This window comes from Equus quagga, chromosome 16 (assembly GCF_021613505.1).
Source record: "Equus quagga isolate Etosha38 chromosome 16, UCLA_HA_Equagga_1.0, whole genome shotgun sequence".
Lineage (NCBI taxonomy): Eukaryota > Metazoa > Chordata > Mammalia > Perissodactyla > Equidae > Equus > Equus quagga.
The window spans coordinates 32,727,334-32,743,265 of NC_060282.1; positions in this window are offsets into that span (position 1 = coordinate 32,727,334).

Here is a 15,932-nt window from a genome sequence, read left to right on the forward strand (position 1 = left end):
TTCCGAGTGCATCACCTGGCGTCCTTTCCTTCTGTGACTGGGTGGGGTGGATCACTGGGAGGCATCTGCGGGAGATTAGAGGATGGGAGGAGAGACAGTAGAGAGGCCCCAGTGTTTGTGCTCCCAGGGGACTGCTTCCATTCCCTGTGGTGCTGCCAGTGGCTGCATTCCTCTGAGGCTGTCGCTCCTACAAGATGCCCTTTCTTCCCTCAAGTCTGCATGCGGCTGTAGTGACGGTCATCTCTCCCCTTTCGCCCTTGGGTCCAGGAGTGGTAAGGGCTCCCTGCCATTGCACGTTCCTATTGCCCTTATTGTATGTCCCTTCCATCTACTTCACCATCCGTTATAATTTTCCTTGTTCATTTCCACTTTTGAAAATCATCCCTTTTGAATATGTCATCTGTTTCCTGTGGGTCCCCAACTGCTACATTATTAAACCTCTCTCAGCCTCAGTTTACTGCTGTGCATGAGGATACTAATAGCTACATCAAAGAGTTCCTGTGAGGGATTAAGTGACATTACCTCTGTAATACAGTCCAGTGTCTGATACATACAGCAAATGTCCCATAAATGTAAGCCTGTATAAATTATATAGTTGAAAACAATTAGCATAGTAGGGAGTGCACCAAGAGCATTCTTCCCATTTTTACATACTGGCAGGAGCCTTTTTCCAATATAAATACAGCCTCACACATAGGAGTCAAAAGAAAATGCAGTAACATCAATGGCTGCAAGTGTAATGAGGAGCACTGCATCTCTCCAGAGCCTCCCTCCCCCCTGCTGAACCCATCTATCTTTTCCTCCCTGGGTGTCGGTTCATTCAAGGATGAGTAATAGGTAACGCTTCACAAGCCGAAAGCTGCGCACCTTCATCCATTTTATGATCTGTATAATTACCCAACTAAAGACAATTTAAACACTGTAGCTCAGACATTGATTCTGTTTTTATATATGGTTGAATTAAATGCTTATTAGCATGTACACACTTTCACATAAAGAAAATCTTTATGCACATTCTTTCCAACCTATATATTCTTCCCTTAGGTTGCACAAACTTCTATGTGTCGCTTATGAAACTGTTTTGTAGTTAGTTGCTTGCATGTTGCTCCTCTCCGTGAGACTTGTTTTACTCACAGGACCTTGCAGAGTTGCCTTTCACATAGTAGGCACTCAGTAGATGTTGAATGAATGGCACATATAAGTTAGTAGGGACTATTGCTTTTATTTAGGATCCAGAGTCAGACGCAGATGGCTCGGCAGATGGCATGTAAGGTCATGCAATGCCTTCCCAGGGAGCCTGAAGTTATTCACAGAAAGCCATTGCGTCACCACTGTGACCAGCTTGAGGCCCCTGTGAATCTGAGCAGACACATTAGCTAGCAATAGGGTGATTAGTGGGGAGAGTTCAACATCCTGCCCCCTGTTTTGAAAAGACAATATAAAAGTAAAAGAACTAATGGCCTGAAGACACCAGCATAGGTCAACAAGAGGCATATCTTAAGCTGAACCTTAATCAGAGTCAAGTGCACAAAAAATGATGTAGTACTTTTTCTTTCCTAACTGAGATCTTTTGAGGTTAGATGTTAAACTCGCTAAAGCAATGGACAAACAAGAAAAGGTGATTTAAAGTCATGGTTGAAAACATAACAGCAATCAAATTCAAGGTCTATTCAGAATTCCTTCCTTGGGATCACATACGTTCATATTGACTGATGTCATCATTCAAAAGACATGCAGCGAGGGGCTGACCAGTGGTGTACTGGTTAAGTTTGCGTGCTCCACTTCGGTGGCCCGGGGTTCACTGGTTTGGATCCTGGATGTAGACCTACACACTGCTTATCACGACATGCTGTGGCAGGTGTCCCACATATAAAATAGAGGAAGATAGGCACAGATGTTAGCTCAGGGTCAATCTTCCTGAGCAAAAAAGAGGAGGATTGGTGGCAGATGTTAGTTCAGGGCTAATTTTCCTCAAGGAAAAAAACATATTCAGTGTCTTAAGCAATATTAAACTTAATGTTTCCTGATTTATTTGTCATGGTGCAAAGGTGTTTGTAGTCTTTATCCTCCAACCTTTTATTTCTGATGCCAAAAACCTTCTTCCATGATTACACTAAGGCCAGGACAATTACCTCTCATGTGTGCTTCCCCTATGAAAGTATCTTTGCACAGCAGACATCATCAGTAATCTGAGTAAATAGCATCATCAGGCAAACTCACATACAGCTAGTTAAAGTTTTTTTGAAATAGTCCAGTCATATGGGGTTCCTGTAGTCTTCTATTATTTTTCCCCACTAGTCATGGTAGTACTGGAGGTGCCGCCAAGAGATTACTGGCTCTCTTTGTGCTCTTCCCTGTTCCCACTATGAGGCAGAGACCTTCTGGTGGATGCTTTGATGTGGCGTACAGGACATGAAATGTAGGTCTTATTCACCCAGCTTCTGGTAGCACTGCCAGTGGACAGCTCCCACCTGTCAACCCTCTTTGGAGATGGCCTTATCTGAAGAGAGTCGCCTGACAAAGTTGGCTTTCTGTAATGACCCATTCCCCTTTCTCCAACCTGTGATGGCTGTGAAGGGTTGTTCCATCCTCAGCACACGCCACAGAGTCTGCTGAGGCTTTGTCTGAGGCTGTGTTGCTGCTCTGCTTCTCCCTCTACCCAATTCTGCTTGCTTCCCTCCCCTTCCCTTCCACAGGTATTGAGCCAAAGACCACTTCCTAACAAACTTCCTGTGTGCTAATCTCTGTCTCAGAATCAAGGAACCCAATCTGTGAGAGTTGATGGTAAGAGTGACCTAAGAGAGCCCGCACAGGGATAGGATTTGGAGCAGGATCACACAGCTGCATGGCAGGCCACAAGGACCCTATTGCTGGCAGTAGGTGGAACACAGAGAGCCCCTGGCCCAAGAAAGTGTAATTTTTAAGAGTGTCACCTGTGGAAAACAGGGACAACATATAGGTAGAAGGGAATGCACTAGCTGGTGTGATGTGTGAAATGTTTAAGAAGTATGGGGAAAATAGTAACTATAAGGAGGATGGAGTCGGGTGGCTTTGGCCAAGCTTGATTGATGCTTTGGAAAAGTATAACAAAAAGCTGGGAATGACTAATGTTCACTTAAAAGTTAGATTTGAAAGCCAGAGGATCTCCCTGCTAGCATAAAAGAGGCTCTCAGCTCCTGCAGGAGAAAGACAGAGAAGCCAAGGACCAGGCCCAGGACGGAAGAGTAGTTGGGCTCCCAAATGGTCCCAATCCCTCCAGGGCAGGTCTGCTGCACCAAGAAAGGGCCCTGGTTGAAAGAAAAATGGGACCACGACCCCTGGGCTTGGATTGATGTCCTAAAAATCTTAAATGCCTAGACCTCCTTAAGTCCTTTGGGCCATTAAAAAAGGCTTATTTCTCCCTATTAAAGACTAGGAGCGCTCCTCCATTTGGAAATGATGCAGAAGCCTCTCCCCAAAAGGAAATATATGTCCATTCATTTCCCTATCATCAACCCTAAACTCCCTTCTGTCCACTATTCAATAAACAAGGGTAAAGTTACAATATAATCTAAGGTAGGGACATGCTGGGCCTAATAAGGAAGAAAAGGGAGTTCACCTCCGAATGGCTGCAGGACCTGCTAGCATGCACCCTTAGGACCTGGGCAAGTACACATGACCCTGGATTGGGGAGGGCTTGATCAGGTTGGGCAAAACCTAAGGGCTGGATAAGGGAGAGTTTATATATTTATTTGGGATTACTCTTCTGGGATAGACGATTGAACATCCTGGCAAGGACATGGGGAGATGATGGGGACAAGCTACTAATCACAGGCCACACACGAGGTATAAATGCCAGAATTTCCAAGTCATATAGTGTAAGAAGGGATTAACAGGCTCAGAGATGTGGATACGGTAGAGGGAACATACTATGAACATGTTGTGTAAGGCCAGAAGTCTCACCAGGAACAATGTTCCACAGACGAGCCCAGAAGACATACCATTCACCAAAGCAATACAGAATGTCTTGGTGAAAGGGGCACCAGCATCAGTGAAAAGGTCAGGGGTGGCCATCTGTAGGCTTGGGCTAATAGCAGGATTTGCAGTGGCGAGGCAAAGATCCTTGAAACAACAGAGTTCAGTGGCAGCACTTAACTATTGGAAGTCAGGTAGACACATTTTAATGAGTGGCAAATTTGGAAAAGCTGCCAAGTAGGGCCTGACTCTCAGAGAGTTATGGAAATGGTTAATAGAACATGGTGTCCCTAGGGAAAAATAAATGGACAGCTAGTAGAAGCACTACTCAAACTGTGCAACTAAAAGAAATCAAGAATGAATAATTGGGAGACTAAGGGCAGTAGCCCACTCCACCCAGACAAGTGACAATACCTTGCCGAGACCTGAGACAGTTGTTGGACCTGTAAACTATGGACTGAAGGGGAGGCCTGATTCCCAGAAGGAAGTCTCCTGAAATATCACAGCAAGTGTGCATGTTATGATTCTCCCAGGTTTCCCCCTGTCCTTGGTTTTAAGCTAGTAAGTTTTGGGGTGGTTTGTTACACAGCAATAAATAACTGATACAGCTACTCTGGTCATTTTGTGCATGAGACCACTGACCAGGCACTGGGGTGACAGGGGAAGGATCCAGAGTGAATCCTCTTTCTTCCTAATTATGAATCACCCTTTCCAGAGAGGGAGCCTTTGGTGAGAATTTATCTAAAACTTATCCTCATACACTGGGTCTATCCATAACCTTCTCCCAAACCCTGTTTGTCACTGATCTCTCCTTTTTCGCTCCCAAGTCCATGACCATCAAGTCAAACCATCAGTTCTTCACAAATTGGTGTAGACCCTGATTTTAGGACAACTCTCCTTTTAGGTAAAGAGGACGAAGACATCTGCTGCCCAAGGTTTTGCCTACTGATAAGAGTTGCCTTATCCACTGCTTTTTGTATGATGCTTAGTGGGGATGTAACTCTCCAGCAATTCACTTCCAGCTGATACCAGCACACTAAGTAGAATCATCTCTAAACCACATAGCTGTGGGTGGAGGAGGAGGAGGTGATATGCCAGGACTAGACACACAGGTCCATGCCCTGAGACAGAATTTGGGATTTGACCGTCTCATTTGTTTTTTCAGCTGACAAGTGCTATTAAAAACCCTCATCTCACCCTGTCCCACAGTCATTCAACACCTCGTGCCTTTCATGTGCCATCCATGACACAGACCTCCAAAATCCTGCCTTTGGTGGGCATTTCATTCCAAGGGAACTCAGGGGATAATTTTTATTAGATGGTTTGTCATGGCAAGTCATGGGCTACCAGTTTTCTGCCCCTTAAGAGTGATTGGATGGTCTCCACCTCCCAGATTCTGGGAGGTTCTGTGCTGCAGCCACCCCTGGTACAATTTTACGTAAAGTCGGGATTCTTGCCTACCACCAACAGAAGCTGGCCTTGGTTGAATGAAACTGAAAAATACTTTATTGAACAGACATTGAGTTACTTGAAGAATTTTGGCAAAAACAAGGAACCAGTCAGAAAATGGACAAGTATAAAAGGTGACAGCGCAGCCTGAATCATAAAAGAAAGCCAGTTTTGAGAAGCAGTTCAGAGAGAAGAGTAATATATGCAGACATGAATGCCTCAGATTGTGCCCACACTGTTGCTAGCACCGGGCATCAGCTGTCACCATGGCGACACTGCCGATCCTACCTCCGGACCCCGGATGTTGCTGCTGCTGCTTCTGCAAAAATAATCCCCCTGCTTCTTTATGTCCCCAGCTCCAGACTCCAAATACAATTCAGGTGGATTTGATTGGCTGAGCCTGGATCACTAGTCTGAACAGTAGCCACCTCAGAGGCTCAGAAAGCAATGAACCAGCCTTTTTGGCTTTTACAGTAGAAGATGGACTCTGCTTCCTACTAACACTCGTATTCAGAGAACTTCCACAAGAAAGAAGGGAGGTCAGACATTAGACAAGGAAGAAAAAGACAAATGCCCTCTATATAAGATTCCTCTGCTCTTTTTGTCCCTGGTCCACTTCCCCTTCTGTATTATAATATATGTCAATTTCCTCAGGAACCCTTTTACGTTATAGAATTTGAGATGAAAACCTTCCTAATCTTGAACATGTTAAACTGCAGGCTGAACTTCTGATGTGCTCTGAAGAATCACAAAGCTGGGCAGCTAAGTAAGGAATTACATTTTTTTAGGCGGAGAAATTTGTAGAAAGGGAACTCCAAGTTACAAGAACACACAAATGTTTTGAGTTTGAGAGTTATTTGTTTCCGTAAGTAAAGTCCACAATCAGTTCCTCAGAGTTAGAAATTGGCACTGAATTGTGTGAATAAAAATGAGTTATGAAAAAGAATTGCGTCAGAGCCGTTAGAAATGAAGTTAAATTCAGATTAACAAAACTCAATGAATATTTTGAATATATTAGAATCTGAACTTAAGGTCTCCCATAAAAGAGTGAGTCATTATGAATGAAAAATAATTTTACATCTTCTGAGACAACTTCAAATGAGATGTTTAAATATAATTTGGCCTCTTGCCTCATTTTCATGTATGAACCATACTAAATATGGAGAAGAGATGAAAACCTGAATATACACATTATGGAAGACAGAAACGGATTTAAAAAAACTCCTTTTACACGTGGCTGATGGCATTCATGACTAAAAGAAAATTGCCACACATTTATCTAATGACTTAGGCTTGATTCACCATCCTGTTACAAGCAGATGTGTCAACAGAGGCTACACTTAGAAATTTTTTTCTGTATGGATATATGAAGTGGGTAGTTGGGTGTTGAGAAAATCTGGAAAGGTTATAGTGCCCATCAGAATCATTGCAAACGTCATGTAGTAGGCCTGAAACAGATTCTAACACAGGAAAGATGCAAGTAGATCATTGAGGTGCAGGACACATGCTCATGGACACCATGGAGTCTCCAGTATTATTCTTTCCAGGCCGAGTCAGGCAGCCCTCACTGAGTTACCTACCGGTGGTGTTTTCAGGTTCATCTATCATCTCTTCCTATGTTTCTCTTTCTTTCTTATCTATCTATCTGTCTATCTATCTAATGTATCATCATCATCATCCGTATATCATTTACTACAGAGAAACTGAACCACAAACAGAAAAAGAAATGAGCCTTTCTGTACCTATTTCCCAGCATCAATAAGGATCAATTTATGGCCACTTCCACCATTCCCATATTATTTTGAAGAGAATACCTGACCTTAAAATTGGATCTGCAAATATCTTTGTAGATATTTCTAAAAAACATAATTGTAATACCATTATTACAAATAAAATTAACAATCTTTCCTTAATATTATCAAATATATAGTTAGCATTCTAATTTCCAATTATCTCATAAATGTAATAAATATGAGCATTTTTTTTTTGGGAGAGGGAGGGTGGAATCAAAATCCAAATAAGGTCTGTGCATTATGATTGGTTGATGTGTTTCTTTAGTCTTTCTTCATCCATAAGTTCCCCCTTTATCTCTATCTTTCCCCTCACCCCTTCTTGCAACTTATTTGTTGAAGAAACCAGGTCATTTGTCCTGTAGAGTTTCCCAGTCTGGAGCTGTGAATTTTTAAGAATAAAAAATAGTAATGTATGAGGTGTGAGTGTTCACAGCCTTGTCCTTAAGAAAAGTCTGACTTTGCCATATAAGTTGGCAGAATTTTGTGCCATAGAATCAGGGAAACAGGGAGCAATGGGCTTAGGAAAAGCCGGGATGGGGAATTTGCCTCCAAAATTGACAAAATATATTTGCCCCTGTGCAAGGAAGAAAGAATGAAGGTGAAAGACAGGAGAAGTGGGGAGAAAAAGTAGAACTGGAAGGAGCTTAGTCTGTGGCTGTGAGCAGCTGTAGACTGGGAGTTAAAATTGGGAGAGAAAGAGGTTTGGGGGAGTAGCTGACATTTCTATGGATAATGTGGAGGTCACAGAGATAGAGAAGCTTTTATTTTTTTTAAACTTTTTAATGTAAATTAGATGTATGCTAATCTCACCCCAAACATTTTGGTGTCTTTGAGAAGCCAGGGAAGTATCGGAATTACTTTTATTTGTGATGTTTTTTTCATCAGACTACTATTTTTTTTAATTTGACGCGGAGTAGAATCTGGACCACATCGGGTCCCAATTACCTCCCTTTGATCTGTTTCTTCAGGTTCCTTCACCCAGAAGGAAGCCCTAGAAAGATGTCCTTTTCACTCATCTCCACAAGCATGGTGGCTGGAAGTCAATGTTTATCCTTTAACCTTTTTTCCTCATTCCACCCTATTTGTAGGGCTTTGTATCAGTTTTTTGGCTATGAGTAATAAAAACCTTAAGTTGAAGTCATAAAAGCAAAGCAAATTTATAATGTCATGTAACAAGAAGATCTGAGGTAGGGCAGGTTATTTATATACCTTCAATTAGTTTTATCCTTAAGAGCTCAGTTTTGTCCTCCTTTAGCGCCTCTCGCCATCTTAAGAGAGCTGCAACAGTTTCAAACACCATATCTTCACCAAACAGTATCCAGAGGCAGAAAACAATAATTTTTCTTCTTCTGTGTTTCTCTTTGAGAGCAAAAATCCTTTTTCAAAAAGCATAGCTCAGTTACCAGGCTTCCCCTCCCTTCTTATCTCATCCTCCAGAATTGGGTGCCATGACTCGTCCTAAGCCAGTCATTGGCCAGGGAGATAGAATTAGCACTATTTAATTGGCTTGGATTAATCAAGATCCACACTCTTGAGACTGGGGATCCTGATGTCTTCTAGGAGTGCTGAGTCATTTGGTGAGCAAATATCTGAAAAGGGGTCTGTCTTGATGGACAAGCGAGATGAGGATCCACTTGCTTAGACATCCAGCAGTGTCTGCTACAGGCCTCATCAGGCACCAAAGAGAGAGGAATAAAAAAACGACTACAGAAATAAAAACATTCATGGAGAGGAGAAAACTTCTGATTAGAGACTTATTGGTACCCTCCTTCCCCAAAACTCCTGGCCCAGCATCCCCCAGCTCCCTACTCAGTATCTTAGAACTATAGCGTCTAAAATATTTAATTCATGAGAATGAAGTGATTGAGGGGATCGTGAAATGCCTTTTACTTTTATCAGAGCAACACACTGGGGGATAATGCTAGGGAAGGCACATTTTAGGCTGGGGGGGGGGAGTTTCAACTTTGGTAAGACCTTTTATTCTTTAGAATCAGAAGGGCCAGAGTTGAGATCAGAGGCAAGAAAGCAAAGGTAAGATGGGTAAGGGAATCCTTCTCATTACACAGTCATGCTCAGCATGGCAGAGATTTAGAATAGATAGTGTGATAAAAAATGGAGCAGGTACATTTGAATATCTATTTTGTTATAGTTCTTAGAATCTTGGTATTAGTTAGCAGCTGGATAGGGTAGAAAACAAGTAGATAAAAGGAGGAACTGACTCTCCAATTTAGTTGTCCAGAGGCTTTCTCAGGAGAAGCGTTCAAGGGAGAAGGAATAAAGTTTTGACAAATAGGCTTGATCATGCAGATCTCTGCATTCTAGAAACAAAATTTAAGATTTTCTTATTCATTCAACAAATATCTCAAATTCATCCCCTTACTCTTTCCTCTCTGGCTATGTTCAGTCTTGTTTGCATAGATAAACCATGGACTATTTCTGCTGTAAACTACGAAGATACTTATCCACATCTAATTATTCTCTATGTATAGCATTCATTACCTCTTTGGTCCTGGGTGAATCATATTTTGAATTGAGACACAGTTCTATTTTCTATCCTTATTCAGGCACTCAGACATGCACTAAATAAGATTATTTCCTCCACCGCCTCTTCTCTCATGCTACAGGCTTTCCCTGGATATTCTCACCCACTCCCAGTCTTTAAACTCCATTCACACATTGATGACTTTCATATTGGTGTGTTCAGCCCCAACTTTTTCCCATTATCAAGCCTTAAAACTGACTGCTAAGTGAACATGTATGCCTGAAAATCTCACAGGCTTCTCATATTCTCCATCTCCAACCAAAATAGATCTCTTCTCCTCATCTTTGCCCCATACTAGACTCTTCTCATATAATCAGAATATAAAACGTTTGTTGACGCATGTGTTCTACTAAGCTTGATGCTAGGTACTTTGAGTAATCAAATGATGCGTATGCCATAGTTCTCCTGACATCTCACTCCTTGATTTTTCACCTCGTCATGGAGAAAGAAGAGAGAGAGAAAAAATCAGTGATAACTCTTTCTTGTTTTCTAAAATTCTGCATTCTTGGCCACATATTTAAAAGGGTATATGTTTTAATTAGTGTGGGTTTAAAAAAAGACAAAACACCTGCTTTCATTTCATCAGAATTGGCTTAAGTAAGGCACTGGAGTTATGCCAAATAAAGTAAATGACTTAAAAGATAAAATGGCATGATGAAGTAATGTTATTTTTATCAAGATGATTGGGCTGATTGGTGGTGACCTTGAAAGCTTTCATGAAGGCTTTAAAGTGACATAAATTAGGGAGACATGATAGAGAGAGCAATGGCTTATCTGTATTAAATGAAAAAAGTCTTAACAAGAAGAGAATTCAAGTGGGCCAAAAATGAATTCAGAAAGAAGACTTGGATCACATAATTAGCTTTCAGGGAATCAGTCTACTTTCTTATCTGCTAAAATCTTTTATGGTGACATGATATAAAGGTCAGTATTCTCTGTTATTTCTAAGTATAAAAATCTCCTAAAATCTAATTTCTTAGTGAAGATGATTTGCGGATAATGCCTAAATTATGATTGCTGCGAAATGTTTTTTATAGACATGGGTTAGTGATAATCATAATGTAAATAAAAATAAAATATGTGATGTGATTAAGTAATAAGGACAAAGAAAAAGTGAGTGTTTATTATGAGGTCCTCAAGGGCACAGAGCTTGCCCTTTAAGGAGGTTAGAAATTAGTATGGAAATGAGTCATATTCACAAACTCCTTCTGTACAAGGTAAATATTGATAAGTTCTGTAAAATACAAACACAGAGCTATGAGAATTCAAATAAAGGGAGTTTATATTTTATAGTGGTAACAAGGAAGTCTTCATGGGAAAGGAACCACTCGATTGGGATCTTAGTGGTGAGCTGTGCAGTCAGTGCAGGCCCTGGCACGCTGGTCCTGCCTGCTGGATCTTGATTCTGGTCTATGGAGTGCAAAGTCAGATGCCAGAGCAAATTGAGTCTGAGGAGCTGGACAGTATGCAGTGTGAGTTGTGAGATAGCAAATTCCAACTGGTTTTTCCACCTGAGGGCTAGGTGCTAAATGAGGGTCATGGTACAAGAAAAAAAGAAGGAATTGGAGAAATGAGTAAGGAGTACAAGAGTAAGGTGATGAAAGGAGATCCAGATAAAAATAAAGGATAATTGTTTACTGAGGCATCTCATTGGATCCCTATGTGGGTTTATGTCACTGAGCTATGTTTATTTAAAGAAGTTCACAGAGGATAGGCCAGAAATCTGTTTTAAACAGAAAGAAGGACATGAATCAGAATATAAGTTTGGATAACGACTTGAGTGATTTGGGAAGAAATAATATGTCCCTTCGACTGATATTTAGAGAAAGAGAGATACTCAAACAGAACTTAGGGAAATTGTTACATTTAGGTGTTAGAAGGAAGACAAGAAGCTAGAAGAGAATCCAGCAGTGGTCAAACATTGCAGGAAGACCAAGAGATATGCAAACTGAGAAAATGACCTTTGAAAGACCAGCTTCACTAAAGAAAAAAGCTAAACTTCAAAGTGAGTTCTCTACCCCTGGGGATGCACAGAGCATGGTAATTAATAAGGCAACTTTAATTACAGTTACAACTGGAGCCATTGCATTATAAACCCTTATTTTATTTTTAATAGTTTCAAAATACAGAAGAAATAGTTTTTTCTATTTATTGAACTTATTTGTTTTGAAAATTTTCACTTAGAAATTCAGTATCTTGAACAAAAGTTACAGATACTCTTTTCCCTGGAGCTCTTAGCTCGGTTGGAGTTAAACAGAATCAGTATATGGAGTTAGAAAAAGAGCCATAGAGGGGAAATTTGCAAAACTAGGGTTTAAACAGGGAGAGAAAGAAAGATGAGGTCTTTCATTGGAGTTAGCGTCTTAGTTATCTATTGTTGCGTAACACTACCTCAAAACACAGTGACTTACAACAACTACCATTTTATTATTTCTCATGATTCTGTGGGTTTCCTGGGCTCACCTGGGTGGTTCTTCTGTTCTACACGAGACTGGCTGGGAATGCAGTCATCTGAGGAGTCCATTGAATGCCATCTCCAAGATTTCTTACTCACATGGCTGGAAGTTAATGCTGGCTCTTAGATGGGTGCTCACTTAGGGCTCTCAAATGGAGTATTTACACAGAGCCTTCCATGTGTCTTGAGCATCGCATAGCATTGGTAACTGGATACTGAGATGAAGTGTCTCAGGAGCAACATTCCAAGAGGGAGGAAGCAGAATCAGCCCCCCTCTTAAAGGATAGGCTTAGGGGCCGGCCCAGTGGTGCAGCGGTTAATTGCGCACATTCCACTTCGGCGGCCTGGGGTTAGCCGGTTTGGATCCCGGGTGAGGACATGGCACCACTTGGCAAAAGGATAGGCTTGGAATCAGCACAGTGTCACTTCTACCACGCTCTATTGTTGAGCAGTTACAGGGCCAACCAGATTCAAACAGACAGGAAATAAAGTCCACCTCTCAAAGGGGAGAATGAGGAAGAATTTGCAGCTAACAACACAGCAAGTGCAAGAGAGTCAGGTAGTTAGAGAAAACCAAGGCGGAAAGCTGCTTTGCTGTGATTCTTTTCTTTTTTTACTGTTTATATATGCTAAGGATGAGGAATATCCTGAGATATCCAAAAATACATAGAAAACTCCCTTAGGTAAATATCACATTATATCTAAACCAAATTTGGTCAGGAAAGGAAAAGACCTAAGAGGACTGTTGTAGCAAAAGCAACAGATGTAGTAGAAAGAAAAAAAAATCAGTTTTTTCCACCACTAGAGGGAGGAAATTCCCAAAACAAAGGTTTTCAGGAGAGACTAATAGTTTGCCTGGGTAGATGGGGGCTTGGGACTATTTTAAAATTTGCTGTCAAAGTGACTTTCATCAAGAAGCAAAATGGAGTATTTGGTGTGATTCTTACATTTATATTTCATTTGTAATTGTGAGTTAATATTTTCTGCATAAAAGTAAGGCATTGTTATGGCAAAAGCAGTGAAGAACGGTGTTCAAATGAAATTAAGCCATGAGTAAAATGTTCCATGTGGGAGTAATAATAGTTAACCATTAATTATGTCATCTTTCACTTTTTTTTTTTGAGGAAGATTAGCCCTGAGCTAACATCCGCTGCCCATCCCCCTCTTTCTGCTGAGGAAGGCCAGCCCTGAGCTAACATCTGTGCCCATCTTCCTCTACTTTATATGTGGGATGCCTGCCACAGCATGGAGTGCCAAGCGGTGCCAGGTCTGCACCCGGGATGCGAACTGGCGAACTCCGGGCCACCAAAGTGTAATCTGCTCACTTTTAACTGCTGTGCCACCGGGCCGGCCCCATGTCATTTTTTACTTTTTGCTTTTCATCATTAAAAATATTTCTAAGATCGAAGTCAGAACAGGAAATTTTTTTAAAATGAAAAGATCTAAAAACGTAATTCATCAACATTTTTGATCTTTGAAAATATCATCAGTAGGATAGACCCAAATTCAAACTTAGAACAATAGGATCCTGAGGCCTTCAAATACCCAGGCTTCTGTATGCGGTCACACAGAACATCGGTTTAGCAGGTTACCACATATGTTCATCTCCAAATTCAGTAAATTCAGTAAGAAATCCAGCCATTCACTCCCTCATTCATTGAAACAAGTCTTTCTTTGTGCTACTATACTCCATGCACTGGGCTAGCACTTGCATGTTTCCTGACTTCATGGAGCTTTTAGCCTCTGGGATTCAGGCCATTAAATGAATAATAACAAAGATAATTATAATTAAAATTTTAATTAACAGGTCAGGCCTAAGTTTAAAAGAAATTGTGCAAGAACTCTTAGAGAATTAAACTATGCTTTTGCTTCCTTTTTAATAGTGTCTCGGGTTTTGAAAATCTTAGAATGTTGTGTTTGTGAAGACAGTGTTCTCTATGGGATGCCTAGACAAAATTTTTAAAAAGTTTGTCATCTTTGTTGCGTTTGGAATTCTATTGCCTTTCTATCTTCTCTTCACGATCTAGAGCATTTAACACTCACCTCAATTTACTCAAGTGTATTCACGCCGCTCTCTGTCTTAATGACTCCACTCAGTCTCTCCAGAACCCACAGAGCATTAGCTCTTTCTTTTTAATCATCTATCTCCTGGTCAACCCCCTACTCTTTCAGAGCAGTTAATGAAATAAGTGTTATGAGCATCTTCAATCGCTCTGAGTAGATGACTCCTGAATATTTATCTCCACCTCAGATCTCCCCTGTACTCCACTATAAATCCAGCTGCCCATTTCACATTTCCATTTGGGTAACTTGAACTCACCATTTTATTGCTAGGCTGACTCTTGCAGCTACTCCTGAGATTCAAGCCCCCACTTGTTGAGTATCTCCCGCAGTCTATGGAGAGTGCCAGGCTCTAATCAAATCCTACTGTAACTGACTCACTCCTTGTCAGTCGCCCTGTCTGCACCCTGACACAAACATCAATGATTTTCCAGGTCCTAGTGCAGACTAGGAGAGCACTAATATCTATGTTTTTCCCAGAAGACTATGCCTCTCATGGTTTCTTGCATTTATCATCTTTTTTTTTTTTATTTCCCTTTCTTAAATTTCTCCAAACTTTGGCCCTTTTGGTTGTCCTCAATTTATCTTTCCAGCATCCAGAGACCTTCCTAGACTATCTCTTAGGTTAGTAATTACACTGATTGTTAAACTTCTATTTCTGACACTGTGTGGATATTTAGCAGTAGCTTCTTGTTGGCCAGATCATTGAAAGAAATGTTTAGCTCTTATGTGTCAAGTAGCGACAGGTACTCATAAAGCATCACTGTGAAAATAGTTTTTAAAAATGTATCTTTGAAGGGCCCAGTGTTGTGCCGGCCTATCCACACAGATGAAAATGCAGTCATACCATGTGAGAAATGACTGGAAGGATGGACCTGATTTCAAAATGTGATTCTCAGCTGGTAAAATATAGAAAAATCTCATGAAATTGGAATCAATCACTGTTTGGCTCTTCATGACTTACATAAAGATAACTTGTTAAAGTTCTTGTTTAACTTGTTAAAGTTCTCACATAGATACATTTATAAGTGAAATTAAATGAATATTCTTTCCTTTGGTTTGCCGGTGTTATGATTTGCTTGTTACCACTGAAGAACCTTTTCTTCTACATCCATGTTTGAGGAAAGACTGATTTTTTAATAAGAACCAAGGATGCTTTTGGCTAACTGGCAAGATATATGTGGAAGGATTTACATTTTAGATCATCTACTCTGATTGAGCGAGAGTTAATTTTCTTACAACATTATCCTGAACAAAATCTTTGGTGAAATCTAATTTAACCTCTTTATTTTACCAGATTAATAAAAGGAAATGAGGGCTTAAGCAATTAAGTGACTTATCCAAGTTGACCCAACTTTAGTAAGTAGGAAGCGTGCGGTAGACTTAAACGGGGCTGTAAGCCCCATGAATTAGAGAGTATGTCTGTCTGATTCACCACCGTATCTGTAGTGCCTGGCATATTGACAGCATAGCATGAGTATTTAATACATATATGTTGAATGAATGAAATAATAAAGAGTGGGTTATTTCAATATTTTTTATACTTTTCCCAAGTTCCTAAGTCCTGAAGTCTCTTGAACCTCAAATATATGCATTTGTCTTTGCTGTTTATTTCTTATTATAACTAACGTTGTTCTTTTATAGTAAAATGGTAGGTTAAAGGAAGAACGGTCAGACC